The 17,696-nt window shown below is 41.0% G+C and overlaps 1 protein-coding gene across 6 annotated transcripts in view; it reads right to left on the reverse strand.

Annotated features, from left to right (window-relative positions):
• Nucleotides 1-12,806, reverse strand: part of SLC26A2 (solute carrier family 26 member 2) — a 34,747-nt gene extending 21,941 nt beyond the window's left edge. For 3 of the 6 annotated variants that reach the window (XM_017665369.3, XM_073230752.1, XM_017665365.3), the window contains exon 1: nucleotides 12,563-12,697. The gene's annotated coding sequence lies outside the window, so the exon portion shown is untranslated. The other 3 variants (XM_073230749.1, XM_017665366.3, XM_073230742.1) reach the window with 3 other exon arrangements.
• Nucleotides 12,807-17,696: the final 4,890 nt, after the last annotated feature.

Genomic DNA, 17,696 nt, shown 5'->3' on the forward strand with positions numbered 1-17,696 from the left:
GGGGAGGGAGTGGAAGCATAGGACTGCTAAATAACCAGCCCTAGTAATCTGCACCGGGAGCACAAACATTGCATGGTGTACTGGATATTAGAGAAACGGAAAAGTAAAATCTGAGACTGAGACTGCAAGCAGGTGGGTCCCCATGGCCAGCACCCCTGAGAGAAAAGAAAAGCAGGCGCTTTGAAACTCTTAATGGGACAAGGGCTTAACAAGTGGACAAAATCATCCTGGCATACTCAGCCCAGCAGGCTGGGAATTTTAAGGAACTTCAGGCATCCTAACTCACTGGGTGGCATCACAGCTCCGAAGCCCCTTACGGTGATAAGCAGCCTGCTGTTCATTACTCCTGGCCAGCACTGCAAGCAAACTGGCTGACCCGCCACTGCTGCAGACCAGCCAGGGAGCAGCCCTACCCACAGCAACTACACAGAGTCTTCTCCCAGTGTGCAGCTAACCAGGACAGACCCAGAGGCTGCTGCCTACATATAGCTGCCTGGCACAGGCAGAGGAAGCTGGCACAAGGTCTAGAAGGCACAAAGGGACATTGTTCTCGCAGGAGAACACACGCCGCTCGTCTGGGACCCCTGGCAGGGGCCTAGGCTATCTCAAGGGCCACCCTGCCTATGGCAGCTCGGGATTAGCCCAGAAACTGCTCCTGTGTGCGGTTGGCTGAAGGGACAGCAGAGAAGGGCAAGAGGACCAGCAAGCAGGAGGGGACTTTGTTCTCCCAGCCAACACACGCGCCACTTGCCAGCGATCACTTCTATTGCCATGAAAAGGCAGAAGAACCTAGTCCAGTCCAAAATCACTCAGCTGCCAGACAAAGGGCCTGATGAGACAGCTATAACCAATCTTCCTGAAAAAGAATTCAAAATAAAAGTCATAACCATGCTAATGGACCTGCAGAGATATATGCAAGAGGTAAGGGATGAAGTCTGGAGAGAAATAACAGAAATGAAATGAGCAATAGAAGGACTTAAGAGAAGACTGGATGAGATGCAAGAGACGGTTAATGGAATAGAAATCAGAGAACGGGAATATGGTGAAGCTGAGGCAGAGAGAGATAAAAGGATCTCTAGGAAAGAAAGAATATTAAGAGAACTGTATGACCAATCCAAATGGAACAATATTCACATAGTAGGGGTACCAGAAGAAGAAGAAGAGAGAAAAAGGGATAGAAAGTGTCTTTGAAGAAATAATTGATGAAAACTTCCCCAAGCTGGGGAAGGAAACAGTCTCTCAGATCGTGGAAGCCCACAGATCTCCCAAAACAAGGGACTTAAGGAGGACAAAACCAAGACACATAATAATTAAAATGGCACAGATCAAAGACAAGGACAGGGTATTAAAGGCAGCCAGGGAGAGAAAAAAGATCACCTACAAAGGAAAACCCATCAGGCTATCATCAGACTTCTCAACAGAAACCTTACAGGTCAGAAGAGAATGGCATGATATATTTAATGCAATGAAACAGAAGGGCCTTGAACCAAGAATATTGTATCCAGTAAGATTATCATTTAAATTTGAAGGAGGGATTAAACAATTTCCAGATAAGCAAAAGCTGAGGGAATTTACCTCCACAAACCACCTCTACAGGGTATTTTAAAGGGACTACTCTAGATGGAAGTACCCCTAAGGCTAAACAGACCTGAGAAAATAAAATCACAGCAAATAAAGCAGAACAACCAAATACTAACTAAAGGCAAAAAATAAAATCAGCTATCCACAAACGCAGTCAAGGGAAACACAAGAGTACAGAATAAAATACCTAACATATAAAGAGTGGAGGAGGAAGAATAAGAAGGGAGAGAAATAAAGAATCATAAGACTGCGTTTATAATAGCATAATAAGTGAGTTAAAGTTGGATGGATACATAGTAAAGAAGCTACCCTTGAACCACTGGTAACCAAAGCCTGCAATGGGAATAAGTACATATCTTTCGATAATCACCCTAAACGTAAATGGCCTGAATGCACCAATCAAAAGACACAGAGTAACAGAATGGATAAAAAAGCAAGACCCATCTATATGCTGCTTACAAGAGACCCACCTCAAACCCAAAGACTGAATAAAACTGGAGGGATGGGAAAAGATATTTCATGCAAACAACAGGAAGAAAAAAGCAGGTGTTGCAGTACTTCTATCAGACAAAATAGATTTCAAAACAAAGAAAGTAATAAGAGATAAATAAGGATATTACTTAATGATAAAGGGGTCAGTCCAACAAGAGGATATAACTATTATAAATATCAATGCACCCAACACAGGAGCACCGACATACGTGAAACAAATACTAACAGAATTAAAGGAGGAAATAGGATGCAATGCACTCATTTTAGGAGACTTCAACACACCACTCACTCCAAAGGACAGACCAACAAGACAGAAAATAAGGACACAGAGGCACTGAACCACACACTAGAACAGATGGACCTAACAGATATCTACAGAACTCTACTTCCAAAAACAGCAGAATACACATTCTTTTCAAGTGCACATTTTCCAGAAGAGTCCACATACTAGGCCACAAAAAGAGCCTCAGTAAATTCAAAAAGATTGAAATTCTACCAACCAACTTCTCAGATCACAAAGGTATAAAACTAGAAATAAATTGTACAAAGAAAACAAAAAGGCTTACAAACACATGGAAGCTTAACAACATACTCCTAAATAATCAATGGATCAATGATCAAATTAAAATAGAGATCAAACAATATACAGAGACAAATGAAAACAACAGCACAAAGCCCCAAACTCTGTGGGACACAGCAAAGGCAGTTCTAAGAGGAAAGTACATAGCAATCCAGGCCTATTTAAAGAAGGAAGATCAGTCCCAAATGAATAGTGTAAAGTAACAATTATTGAAACTGGAAAAAAAAGAACAAATGAAGCCCAAAGTCAGCAGAAGGAGGGACATAATAAACATCAGAGAAGAAATAAATAAAATTGAAAAGAATAAAACAATAGAAAAAAATCAATGAAACCAAGAGCTGGTTCTTTGAGAAACTAAACAAAATAGATAAACCCCTAGCCAGACTTAGTAAGAGAAAAAGAGAATCTGCACACATAAACAGAATCAGAAATGAGAAAGGAAAAATCATGACGGACACCACAGAAACACAAAGAATTATTAGAGAATACTATGAAAATCCATATGCTAACAAACTGGATAACCTAGAAGAAATGGAAAACTTTCTAGAAAAATATAACCTTCCAAGACTGATCAAGGAAGAAACAGAAAATCTAAACAGACCAATTACCAGCAACGAAACTGAATCGGTAATCAAAAAACTACCCAAGAAAAGCAGTATGGAGGTTCATCAAAATGCTCAAAACAGACCTACCATTTGACCCAGGAATTCCACTCCTAGGAATTTACCCTAAGAACACAGCAATCAAGTTTGAGAAAGACAGATGCACCCCTATGTTTATGGCAGCACTATTTACAATAGCCAAGAATTGGAAGCAACCTAAATGTCCATCGGTAGATGAATGGATAAAGAAGATGTGGTACATATACACAATGGAATACTACTCAGCCATAAGAAGAGGAAAAATCCTACCATTTGCAGCAGCATGGATGGAGCTGGAGAGTATTATGCTCAGTGAAATAAGCCAAGTGGAGAAAGAGAAATACCAAATGATTTCACTCATCTGAGGAGTATAAGAGCAAAGGAAAAACTGAAGGAACAAAACAGCAGTGGAATTACAGAACCCAAAAACGGACTAACAGGTACCAAAGGGAAAGGAACTAGGGAGGATGGGTGGGCAGAGGGGGGATAAGGGGGGGAAGGAGAAGGAGGGTATTAAGATTAGCATGCATGGGGGGGAGGGGGAAAGGGGAGGGAGGGCTGTACAACACACAGAGGACAAGTAGTGATTCTACATTTTGCTAAGCTGATGGACAGTGACCATAATGTGGTTTTTAGGGGGGACCTGATATAGGGGAGAGCATAGTAAACATAGTATTCTTTACGTAAGTGTAGATTAAATATTAAAAAAAAAAATCAGTTCCTGTGTGCTGACCTCCAATGAGTTCTACACAGTGGTATAGAGGGCATGTCAAAGTGTGAGCAAAGGGTCTGTTTGTTTCTATGCAGAAGATCAAGGCCTAGCTTGGATACCCAGAAAATGAACTAAGATACGATATGAGGAGGAGCTTCCGGCATCAGCACTCGCTGGAGGACTCGTGCCGGGGGATGATCATCAAAAAGCCTCCACAGGGATCTGGGCGATGCTGCGGTTGTGGCTGCGTCCACACCACCGTTTCCTGGACTTGCCATTGGAATGGGGAGGGAGATGTCTAGGCTGGCATGTGCATACAGTGAGACAACGAATTTGACTGGATCTGTACTGTTGGAACTCAATCAGGAGTTGGGAGGGGTGCAAGTTGTAGCGCTCCAAAATCTTACGACTATATACTATCTATGGTTAAAAGAACATATGGGATGTGAACAGATCCCAGAAATGGGTTGCTTTAATTTGTCTGACTTCTCTCAGACTGTTCAAGTACAGTTGGACAATATCCATCATATCATAGACTAATTTTCACAAATGCCTAGGGTGCCTAAATGGTTTTCTTGGCTTCACTGGAGATGGCTGGTAATTATAGATTTGCTTTGTTTATGTCACCGTATTCCTATTATGTTAATATGTGTGCACAAGTTAGTTAGTAGTTTAAAACCTATACATACTTAAGGTACTCTACAAGAAGATATGTCAAAGAAATAATCAGTCCTCCCATGTTTTCTTCCATCTGCTACCTCTATAGCTTTTCTTCTTCCTTCCTAATTAAAACCCTTAAATAGAATTCGTGCCTCATATCGAATTTACCGAGTATCATAATTCCTCCAGGTGGTAAAGATACCTCCAGACAAGTGCTGAGCATAGAAGCCACAGGGCATAAATCTGCAAAGAAGTAAAAAGCTAAGCTTTTCAAACAATATGGCTTCTCTCTCACTTACCAACTTTACATTTCCCTGTATGGCCCCGGAAGATGACTGGTTAGCCAGAGATGGGTAAGATTCCTCAAGGGAGGAACAACCTAAGACAGGCACAGTCGCAGGGGGGCCATCAGGTGAGAAATTGGGGAACAACAGTGGTGAAGCTTAGAACCTCACCCCCCCCTGTGTTGAGAGAAAGCTTCTGCATCCATGGATGTTTTACTGCCCTTGTCTAGCTCGGATTAGCACATAGTCTACAGGCACACACCTGATCATCTACAATTGCTCTCTTACAACACTGAACTATGTTTTCTACCTCTATCTTGCACCTACCTACCACTTCAGCAGTTTATTAAAAATAAAAATAATAATAATAATAAAGGGAGAAATGTGGGATCCACATATAAATCAAGTATAAAAATCAAACGAACATTCATATTTGACCTGATTGTTTATAGTTCACAATGCGTGATCAAAACCGAAAGTTTCTGTGATGAATGCCCTTGTACTGTTCACCATGTAAGAACTTATTCACTATGTAAGAATTCGTTCACCATGTAAGAACTTGTTCGTTATGCTTCAGAAGATTGGAGACTGAAGAGAACTAGGCTTGAGATGGATTAATGACTGTGCATTGAGCATTGACCCCCCTATACAGAATTTTATTGTTGTTAACAACCATTTGATCAATAAATATGAGAGATGCCCTCTCAAAAAAAATAAAAAATAAATAAAATAAAATAAAATAAAAAAACTATCCAAGAACAAAATCCCTGGTCCAGATGGCTTCACCGCTGAATTTTATCAGACATTTAGAGAACACATAATACCCATTCTCCTTAAAGTTTTCCAAAAAGTAGGAGAGGAGGAAATACTTCCAAACTCATTCTATGAAGCCGGCATCACTCTAAAACCAAAACCAGGCAAAGACACCAAAAAAAAAGAAAATTACAGACCAATAGCCCTGATGAACATAGATGCAAAAATACTCAACAAAATACTAGTAAACCAAATTCAAAAATACATCAAGAGGATCATACACCATGATCAAGTGGGATTCATCCCAGGGATGCAAGGATGGTACAATATTCGAAAATCCATCAACAACATCCACCACATCTACAAAAAGAAGAACAAAAACCACACGATCATCTCCATAGATATTGAAAAAGCATTTGACAAAATTCAACATCCGTTCATGATAAAAATTTTTAACAAAATGGGTATAAAGGGCAAGTACCTCAACATAATAAAGGCTATACATGACAAAGCCACGGCCAACATCACACTTAACAGTGGGAAGTGGAAAGATTTTCACCTAAGATCAAGAAAAAAACAGGGATGCCCACTCTCCCCACTCTTATTCCACATAGTACTGGAGGTCCTAGCCACAGCAATCGCACAAAACAAAGAAAGAAAAGGCATCCAGATTGGCAAGGAAGAAGCCAAAACTGTCCCTGTTTGCAGATGACATGATACTGTACATAAACAACCCTAAAGACTCCACTCCAAAACGACTAGAACTAATATCTGAATTCAGCAAAGTTGCAGGATACAAAATTAATATAGAGAAATCTGTTGCATTCCTATACACTAACAATGAACTAGCAGAAAGAGAAATCAGGAAAACAATTCCATTCACAACTGCATCAAAAAGAATAAAAAATACCTAGGAATAAACCTAACCAAGGAAGTGAAAGACCTATACTCTGAAAACTACAAGACACTCTTAAGAGAAATTAAAGAGGACACTAACAAATAGAAATTCATCCCATACTCTTGGGTAGAAAGAATTAATATTGTCAAAATGGCCATCCTGCCTAAAGCAATCTACAGATTCAATGCAACCCCTATCAAAATACCAACAGCATTCTTCAATGAACTTGAGTAAATTGCTTTAAAATTCATATGGAACCACAAAAGACCCTGAATTGCCAAAGCAATCCTGAGAAGGAAGATGAAGCTGGGGGGATTATGCTCCCCAACTTCATGCTCTACTACAAAGCCACAGTAATCAAGACAATTTGGTACTGGCACAAGAACAGAACATAGACCAATGGAACAGACTAGAGAGCCCTGATGTAAACCCAACCATATATGGTCAATTAATATACGATAAAGGAGTCATACAATGGGGAAATGACAGTCTCTTCAACAGCTGGTATTGGCAAAACTGGACAGCTACATGTAAGAGAATGAAACTGGATCACTGTCTAACCTCATACACAAAAGTAAACTCAAAATGGATCAAAGACCCGAATGTAAGTCATGAAACCATAAAACTCTTAAGAAAAAAACATAGGCAAAAATCTCTTGGACATAAACATGAGTGACTTCTTCATGAACATATCTCCCCGGGCACGGGAAACAAAAGCAAAAATGAACAAGTGAGACTATATCAAGCTGAAAAGCTTCTGCACAGCAAAGGACACCATCAGTAGAACAAAAAGGCATCCTACAGTATGGGAGAATATATTCATAAATGACATATCCGATAAAGGGTTGACATCCAAAATATATAAAGAGCTCATGCACCTCAACAAACAATAAGCAAATAATCCAATTAAAAAATGGGCACAGGATCTGAACAGACACTTCTTCAAAGAAGAAATTCAGATGGCCAACAGACACATGAAAAGATGCTCCACATCACTAGTCATCAGAGAAATGCAAATTAAAACCACAATGAGATATCACTTCACACCAGTAAGGATGGCCAACATTCAAAAGACAAACAAGAACAAATGTTGGCAAGGTTGTGGAGAGAGGGGAACCCTCCTACACTGCTGGTGGGAATGTAAATTAGTTCAACCATTGTGGAAAGCAGTATGGAGGTTCCTCAAGAAACTCAAAATAGAAATAGCATTTGACCCAGGAATTCCACTCCTAGGAATTCACCCTAAGAATGCAGGAGCTCAGTTTGAAAAAGACAGATGCAGCCCTATGTTTATCGCAGCACTACTTACAATAGCCAAGAAATGGAAGCAACCTAAGTGTCCATCAGTAGATGAATGGATAAAGATGTGGTACATATACACAATGGAATATTATTCAGTCATAAGGAGAAAACAAATCCTACCACTTGCAACACCACGGTTGGAGCTAGAGGGTGTTATGCTCAGTGAAATAAGCCAGGTGGAGAAAGACAAGTATCAAATGATTTCACTCATCTGTGCAGTAGAACAACAAAGAATAAACTGAAGGAACAAAACAGCAGCAGACTCACAGAACGCAAGAATGGACTAACAGTTACCAAAGGGAAAGGGACTGGGGAGGATGGGTGGGAAGGGAGGGTTCAGGGGGGAAAAAGGGGCATTAGGATTAGCACACATAATGTGTGTGGGGGGGCATGGGGAAGGCAGTAGAACACAGAGAAGACAAGTAGTGATTCTATAGCATCTTACTACGCTGACGGACAGTGACTCTAATGGGGTATGTAGTGGGAACTTGATAATGGGTGGTGTCTAGTAACCACAGTGTTGCTCATGTAGTTGTACATTAATGATACCAAAATAAAAAAATTACATAAACAATAAGAGCAAAAGCAAACACACAACTATATGTAACCATATATGCATAAGTATGTATGTACGTATGTATATATATGAAATATGTGTGTTTGTTTTTGTGTGGTCTGAAAATAGCCTTTGCAAAATGGTGCCTGAGCTAGAATAGAGAGGGAGAATTTTGAGGTATTTTTCTTTTGAATTGCATGAATACATTCTCACTGTGAAATATATATAACAAGTGAGAGGCAGAGGCATGATAGTACAGGTTTGGTTCCAGACCACCACAATAAGGCAAAAATCGTGATTAACTGAGTCAGATGAATATTCTGGTTTCGGTGCATATAAAAGTTCTGTTTACACTAAAAAAGAAAAAAAAAGAGTTATGGCTAATAAACCAGCAAGGGAGATAAAATGGAATCACAGAAAATACTAAAAATTCCAAAACAAGACAGAGAAATAAATAGCAATCATATAAAATAATTTAGATCTGAAGTTTGGGAAAACTTGAAGTCTTAACACTAACCTAATAGTAATGTAAACAAGTCATCTATCAAAAATAGTCTCTTAGATGGAAAATTTCAGTTGAACTAGGCTGGCATAGGTGTGGACTGTGGGGCTTAGAAATAAATTTCCAGTACTTCACACTTATAAGCAGTTGTGACCATGACTGGAGCCAAATCCTGTCTGATTCAAACCAACTCTGTCTTTGGACTGCTTATTTTGAAACTTTTCAAATCTTCAGAAAAGTTGAAAGAATGATACATGGAACATCTATATATTCACAATTCACCTATTCAACAATCTAACAACTCACCAATTATTTATGTTTCATTACATCTGGCTTTTTTGCATTCTCTGTACACACAGGTTAGTGTTTTTTTCCCCTGAACTATTTGAAAGTTGTAGACATATTTTATCCTTCAACACTTAATTGAACAAATGTTTTTAACTACAATATTATGCTGCCTCTTCTTCAAAGAAATCATTCACTAACAACACAAGATCACCATTTAGATACACTCCAAAAATCTGCAATGGCTCCCTACTGAATATATTCTAAAAACTTTTCTTCTCTCTTATGACTGAGCCCCAAACTGCCTCTTTTGCCTTCTTCCATGCAAAAGTGTGTCAGTCACCAATCCACGAGAATATTAAGTATCCTTTGCTCATCTAGGCCTTTGCTCATGTTGTTCCTTCAGTCTGGGATGCCTTTCCCATCTATATTCATCTATGGTGGTCCTTTTCCCATCCTTTAAGGACAACCTCAAATACCACAGGAGAAGGAGGCTGAAAACTTCTTAGGCCATGCTTTCTCAACAGAGTACATATATCTACTTAGCGCTTACGTTTACATCTCTCTCAAACTAGGATATCCATGGAAAGGCAGGCACCAAGTTGTCCTCCTTTTTACATAAACCAACACCTAACACAGTGCCTCCTACTTGGTATGTATGCTTATGTACCTTTGTTTATTGAAATAAACAAGTAAAGATAATTAAGACAAAAAATATTTCTTTTTCCAGTTATCACAAATGATTAGCTATGTTCATTTATACCTGGGATGCAAAAGGAAGAACCAACATAAGGCTTATATCAGTAGTGCAAGCACTATGACATATTGTTTCTAGTATAAAGCCCAATATAAGACAATATAGTAAACTATCCAAGAGGAAAATACATTAATATAAAACCATAAATAATAGCTCCTTGCACAGTAATTCACTGCCTTCAAAAATATTTCATATACACCTCTCACTTGCCTCCTCAATAAACCTGAGAACAGAGTATGAATTTGTATTCTCCGTATAAGAACTATCAAAGTTTAGTCATGTGTGCAACTGGTGGGACCAGATTCTCAAACCTCATCTTCCAATTTTCAAGCTTAGCTCCTTTTTCTAAAATGCCTCATGACTCTAACATTTGTTTCCTTGCTAAGAGGTCTTAGTAGAGTTAATTCAAAGCACCGTTTTACCGCCAAGTGCTCAATTCATGTGTGAGTCTATTATTCATTTTAATAAGTGAAGGTAACAAAGTGCTTAAAGCTGTTTACACAATATTATTGATAGAAGGTTTGGTAAAAGAATTACAATGAAACTACTTTTATCTTTCATGTTACACACATGCTTTGGTAACATTGTGGTTTTCTTTGTCTATTAGGAGCAACAATGCAAAATTTACATCTGTAGATACATTTTGGTTAGACAATTCCCATCCCAAATAGGAATCAAACAAGCCAAGCAGGATCCTGCCTGCATCTACGTTTGGGGGCCCTCTGCCTAGAATGCTACTCCACAGCTAAGTTCATAGCGTTCCCCTGTGCTTCTTTTAGGTTTTCGCTCAAGTGCTGCCTCAATCAATTCCTTCTTAGACACAATATATAAGACAGCACCACTGCAGCTGCCATGCCTCCCTCCTGGGCTCACCCTGCCTTGTACTCCTATCCCCTTTATTTTGCTTTGCTTTCCTTCACTGCCCTTCTGACCATCTCATACTATACATTTATTTTTTTGTGTGAATCATCTAGCCTTCTTATGAGGGCAGCGACTTACTCTGTTTGGTTCATAGCTGTATTCCCAGTGCGGTGAACAATGTACAGCACCTAATAAGTGTTGTACAAATATTTGTTGAGTTGAGTGGATGGCAGTTTAACAGCTGTGTGGTAAAGAAAAAGGAGTTACCCTTCTCCATTCAGCCCTATACACCATAATCCAGCATGTGTCAAGAAATTATAGTTTGGCAACCATCTGCCTAGGGAATTATGCTTACTAAAAGTGACATCAATGTTCAAAAGTCATTCCCAGTAAATCTAATCTAGACTTCTCCAAAGCCCTGAATGTCATCTCTAGATAGCCTATAGAATAGTAATTCACATATAGGAATCTGTTAAAATGCAGATTCTCAGGCAGATCCAGGGATAAGATCCAAGACAGCACCCTGGATGATTCTGAGCCAGTGAACTGAGGGCCATACTCAGAGATCACTGGATATGTTCTGAAGTCAGACAGATCTCTAATCTGATCCCAGCTACATTGTTCAACAGCTGTATGGCACCTGGTGAAAAACTTCATTTTACTCAGCATCAGTTTCTCACCTGTAAAATGGGTTAACATTACCTAACTTGCATGTTTTCGTAAAGCTAACACAAGTAAAGTACCTAGCACAGTGCCTGGCACATAGCATTTCTTCAATAAATAAATGATAGCTACCAAACTCTGTCCCTTGGGGGAACTCCTGAAGGAAAAAACTGGGTTCATTTTTTTCCCAACAGGTTTGGCTCTTCATTTCTTATTGACTCAATTCTCAAAAACAAGAACTTCTGCTTAACCCAATATTGGATATCACATGAGTTCCAGATTTCACATAAAGAGCCTAGGGACATGGAGGAAAAACAATGTAATGGAATGAGAGCCAGAAAGGAGTTTTTAAGTTCTTAATGCTAACTCACTCATCTGTGCAAGGAAAGGGCCCCAGCCTAATATTCTTTGAGTCTGGGAGAGTTGGGCATAATTCCTAGCTCTGCAAAGCATTTGCTGTGTAATTTTAGGCAAAGCCTTAGCCCTCGGTGTCCTTTCAGCGTCTCCATCTATCCAGTAAAGAATTTCAACTTTGTCTATGGGCCTCCAAGTACTACGAGTCTTGATTTGCACTTAACCGGGTGTGCGGTTTTAAAAATCCAAGATGATCAAGTCCTTTTTTCCTATCTCAGCCTGTTTCAGCCTGTTTCCCCATCTGTTCAAGGGGTGAAGGGGAGGATGGTAGTGACAGTTCCTATCTGTTTGGTACAGCTCCCAGATATCTGCGTTGGAAAAGGCTCGACGACGACCGGGGAGGAAGAGCAGGCCGGTCGTCTGCGAGGTGCGGGGGCGGGATCACTGCAGAGGGGGAGCGGGGCTTTGATATTTGCCCTGCCTCCGGGCCTGCCTACCGAGCGCACAGCCCCGACGCGCGCCCCCTGCCGCGGCGGGCCACGACGCCGGCGGCCCCCTCTGGTCCGAGCTTCCTCTCACCGCGACTGGGTCACAGGCCAGGACGACCCTACGAGGGGTCCGCTGACTCAGGAGGCCGGCACCGCTCCGTTCCCCATTCTTGCGCCCCTCCCCTCCTCTCACCTCCTGGGTCTGGGGCGGCCAGGCGGTGCGACCTCCGCCACGAAGAAGCAGCCAACAAGGCGGCGAAGGCTCAAGGAGCAGGTCCCCAGCCGGCCTCCCTTTAACCGGCCCGAACCCTTCCCCGCCCATCGCCCGGCCCCCGCGGAGGCGGGCCGGACCGGGAGAAACCTAGGGAAGCTGAGAGCCGGTAGCAGCGAAGGCGTGGAAGGCGGATCCAGCTCCAACACCCGGGCCTGGCGTTCACGTGGTATCGCGGGAGAGCGACGCTGCCACCAGCCAATGACTCAGCCAGAACCGGCGAGGGTCCCGGCCCCTGCACGCTCTCCTCCTTGCGATTGGCTGCCTTGGGCCTTAAGGCGATTCCGCTCCCGCTCCGGGTAGCTATGAATCATCTCCAAAGTGGGCAGGTTCCTGGTTCTCCAACCTAACCCCGAGAGTGTAGTGAGGAAAAAGTATCAGGAGAGATGCGGAAGCGCTCTGTCTAGAGCTGCAAAGTGTTCTGCGTTTGCAAGGGGCAAGGTCACTGACTCCTTGCGACCCCGTTCCCTCCCGTCCCCCATTTTTAGATGGGGAAATGGAGGCCCTGAATGGGGAAAGGAAAGCTTGAAAACTAGGAGCTCTTCCCATAGTGTAAGTTATTCTCCGGTGGAGGTCCCAATAGCCAGAAGCTCTTTTAAAGATGTAAATAAACATGTAAAAATAAATATGAAATGTAATTCCAATCCTCGTTTAAAACCCTCTGTGGCTTTCCTTGACTTTTACAGATAAAATCAAATTCCTCCCTATGTCCTCCAGGTCCTAAATGCTCTGGCCTCGACCGCTTCCTCCACCTGCATCTCTCCGTTCCTCACTGCTCACCGCTCATGCTGGCCCCTCTTTACCGGCCAAGCTTGTTCCCTTTGGGGGTCTTAACACTGGTTCGGGTTACCTGTTTTCTTCTTGTCCGTCAGGTTTTAGCCTAAACGCCTCCCCTCCCTTCTCCCCTATCCTGTTGTCTTGCTTATGTGCCTGGCATTGGGCACTATCCGATCCGGAGTATATGGGCACTATCTGCCACGAGTATATGTCAATTTGTTCGTCTTCTTGTTTATAGATTTGAGGGAGAAGTGTATGACCTGTGAAGGAAGCAAAATGGTTCACTTCTTTCGCTTCCCTTTCCAATAAACCTCTTCACAGTCATTTAGGAACTCCCTTTCTTCTCTAGAGATGATCATCAAATTTCTGTTAGCCACCAAATTCAGAGCTTCCAGAAGTCACAAGCCATATTTGGAATTGGAACAGCTGGTTTCTGCTCCTGATGCTCTCTCTTATGACTGTGAGATAAATCATTTCATGTCAGTAAGCATCAATAATCTCACCTTTTCAAAGGGTAGTTATTCCTTACCACCACCCAGAGTCCTAGAGAGGGTCAAGCAAGTCAATGGGTGTAAAGTACTTTGTCAATTCCCTATAGGCTGCAAAATCAGCAGAATGGCAACCCATGCCAATTTCTGGATGCACAAAACTCTTCATAGTCATTATTTTATTTAATCCTCACAGCAGCTTTCGAGGAGGTTCTGTATTATAATTCTTCCTTTATAGGAAATGAGACTTAGAGATGTTAGGGTACTTGCCCAGCGTCACAGTTAATGACCTGGTTGTCTGGAAGGTGTGGGGGTAACCAGATAACCACCCTGCGAATGGAGAGCAGGCTAATAATTTGCTTTTCCTTGATAACAGCAGGGCAGCCTCCCAATCAGCCAGACCCCAAACTCTTTACTTCTTTCCTCTAAGCCAGGAAATTTTCCCTCCTGTTGGTCTCAGGGTTCACAGAGGTGGCTGGCAACCAGAGGGTTTATGGACATTTCTCTGTTCCAAACTGCTTTCCAAAGAATACCTAATGATGTTAAGTGAGGGTATTGTGGGTCAGCAAACAAGTCATTCTTGTTAGAGGGGACTTCAGGATGTACCTCCTCAGGACTTCTTGACTACCCCCTCTTTCAAGGTAGGTGAGGTCATTTCCTCTGAGGCCCAACTATGTAGGCCCAAAGTGACATGTGTTAGTGAATGAGCTGTTACCAATGTGCTGTTCTGACTGATTTTCACCAGTGGAAGTGTTTAAACTTTTTATTAAATTTGATTGTTCTGGAAACAAATATACAAGTAGGGTAAACAAATTCAAAATAGCAAAAAGTTTACAATGAAAATTTAATCTCTCTCCCAGACTCCCTTTCTGGGGAGCAACGTACCCCAGAGTCCCTTTCTGGAGGCAAACACAGCACCAGTTTCCCGTGTTGCTTTCCAGGTTATTCTATACCAGCACATTCTGGATGTACATCAGAATCTCTTGGAAACCTTTTAAAAGTTAACAGTGTTTTGGTCCCGTCCCCAGATATTATGATTGAATTGGTGTAGAGTTTGCTTAGGCATTGATATATTTCTTTTAATTTTGCTATCATTAATATACAGTTACATGAACAACATTATGGTTACTTAACTCCCCCTCTTATCAAGTCCCCACCACATACCCCTTTACAGTCACTGTCCATCAGTGTAGTAAGATGCTAAAGAATCACTACTTGTCTTCTCTGTGTTATACTGCCTTCCTCGTGTCCCTTCCCCTACATTACACATGCTAATCGTAATGCCCCCTTTTCCCCTTATTCCTCCCTTCCCACTCATCCTCCCAAATCCCTTTCCCTTTGGTAAGGGAATTCTTTGTTAGTCCATTCTTGGGTTCTGTGAGTCTGCCTGCTGTTTTGGTCCTTCAGTTTATTCTTTGTTCTTATAGTCTACATAAGAGTGAAATCGTTTGATACTTGTCTTTTTCCGCTTGGCTTATTTCACTGAGCATAATACCCTCCAGCTCCATCCATGTTGTTGCAAATGGTAGGATTTGTTTTCTTCTTATGGCTTGATAATATTCCACTGTGTATATGTGCCACTTCTTCTTCATCCATTCATCTACTGATGGACACTGAGGTTGTTTCCATTTCTTGGCTATTGTGAATAGTGCTGCAATGAACATAGGGGTGTATATGTCTTTTTGAGACTGGGCTCCTGCACTGGGCTCCTGCATATTTGGGCTTTCTAATCTGTTCCATTGGTCTATGGTTCTGTTCTTGTGCCAGTACCAAATTGTCTTGATTACTGTGGCTTTGTAGTAGAGCTTGAGGTCAGGGAGTGTAATTCCCCTGCTTCATTCTTCCTTCTCAGGATTGCTCGTGGATCAAATGGTATTTCTATTTTGAGTTTTATTTTTTTAATTTTATTTTGGTATCATTAATCTACAATTACATGAAGGACATGTTTACTAGGCTCCCCGCTTCACCAAGTCCCCCCCACATCCCCATTCACAGTCACTGTCGATCAACATAGTAAGATGCTGTAAAATATTCTTGGGTTCTGTGAGTCTGCTGCTTTTTTGTTCCTTCAGTTTTCTTTTGTTCTTATACTCCACATATGAGTGAAATCATTTGGTACTTGTCTTTCCCTGCCTGGCTTATTTCACTGAGCATAATACCCTCTAGCTCCATCCATGTTGTTGCGAATGGTAGGATTTGTTTTTTTCTTATGGCTGAGTAATATTCCATTGTGTATATGTATCACATCTTCTTTATCCATTCATCTACTGATGGACATTTAGGTTGCTTCCATATCTTGGCTATTGTAAATAGTGCAGTGATAAACATAAGGGTGCATCTGTCATTTTCAAACTGGAGTGCTGCATTCTTGGGGTAAATTCCTAGGAGTGGAATTCCTGGGTCAAATGGTATTTCTATTTTGAGCATTTTAAGGAACTTCCACACTGCCCTACACAATGGTTGAACTAATTTACATTCCCGCCAGCAGTGTAGGAGGGTTCCCCTTTCTCCACAACCTCGCCAACATTTGTTGTTGTTTGTCTTTTGGATGTTGGCCATCCTACTGGTGTGAAGTGATATTTCATTGTGGTTTTAATTTGCATTTCTCTGATGATTAGCAATGTGGAGCATCTTTTCATGTGTCTGTTGGCCATCTGAATTTCTTGTTTGGAGAAGTGAGCGTTCAGATCCTGTGCCCATTTTTTAATTGGATTATTTGCTTTTTGTTTGTTGAGGTGCATGCACTCCTTATATAATTTGGATGTCAACCCCTTATTGGATATGTCATTTATGAATACATTCTCCCATACTGTAGGATATCTTTTTGTTCTACTGATGGTGTCCTTTGCTGTACAGAAGCTATTTAGTTTGATACAGTCCCACTTGTTCATTTTTGTTTTTGTTTCCCTTGCCCCAGGAGATACGTTCATGAAGAAGTTACTCATGTTTATGTCAAGGAGATTTTTGCCTATGTTTTTTACTAAGAGTTTTATGGTTTCATGACTTACATTCAGGTCTTTGATCCATTTTGAATTTACTTTTGTGTATAGGGTTAAACAATAATTCAGTTTTATTTTCTTACATGTAGCTGTCCAGTTTTGCCAACACCAGCTGTTGAAGAGGCTTTCATTTCCCCATTGTATATCCATGGCTTCTTTATCATATATTAATTGACCATATATGGTTGGGTTTATATTTGGGCTTTCTAATCTGTTCCATTGGTCTATGGTTCTGTTCTTGTGCCAGTACCAAATTGTCTTGATTACTGTGGCTTTGTAGTAGAGCTTGAGGTCAGGGAGTGTAATTCCCCTGCTTCATTCTTCCTTCTCAGGATTGCTCTGGCTATTCAGGGTCTTTTGTGGTTCCATATGAATTTTAGAACTATTTGCTTCATTTCATTGAAGAATGCTGTTGGTATTCTGATAGGAACTGCATTGAATCTATAGATTGCTTTAGGCAGGATGGCCATTTTGACTATTAATTCTTCCTATCCATGAGCATGGGATGAGTTTCCATTTATTGGTATCTTCTTTAATTTCTCTCATGAGTGTCTTGTAGTTTTCAGAGTATGTCTTTCACTTCCTTGATTAGGTTTTTCCTAGGTATTTTATTCTTTTGATGCATTTGTGAATTAAATTGTTTTCCTGATTTCTCTTTCTGCTAGTTCATTGTTAGTGTATAGGAAAGCCACAGATTTCTGCATATTAATTTTGTATCATGCAACTTTGCTGAATTCAGATATTAGATCTACTAGTTTTGGAGTAGGTTCCTTAGGCTTTTTTATGTACAAT

This window comes from Manis javanica, chromosome 1 (genome assembly GCF_040802235.1).
Source record: "Manis javanica isolate MJ-LG chromosome 1, MJ_LKY, whole genome shotgun sequence".
In the NCBI taxonomy this organism is placed as follows: domain Eukaryota; kingdom Metazoa; phylum Chordata; class Mammalia; order Pholidota; family Manidae; genus Manis; species Manis javanica.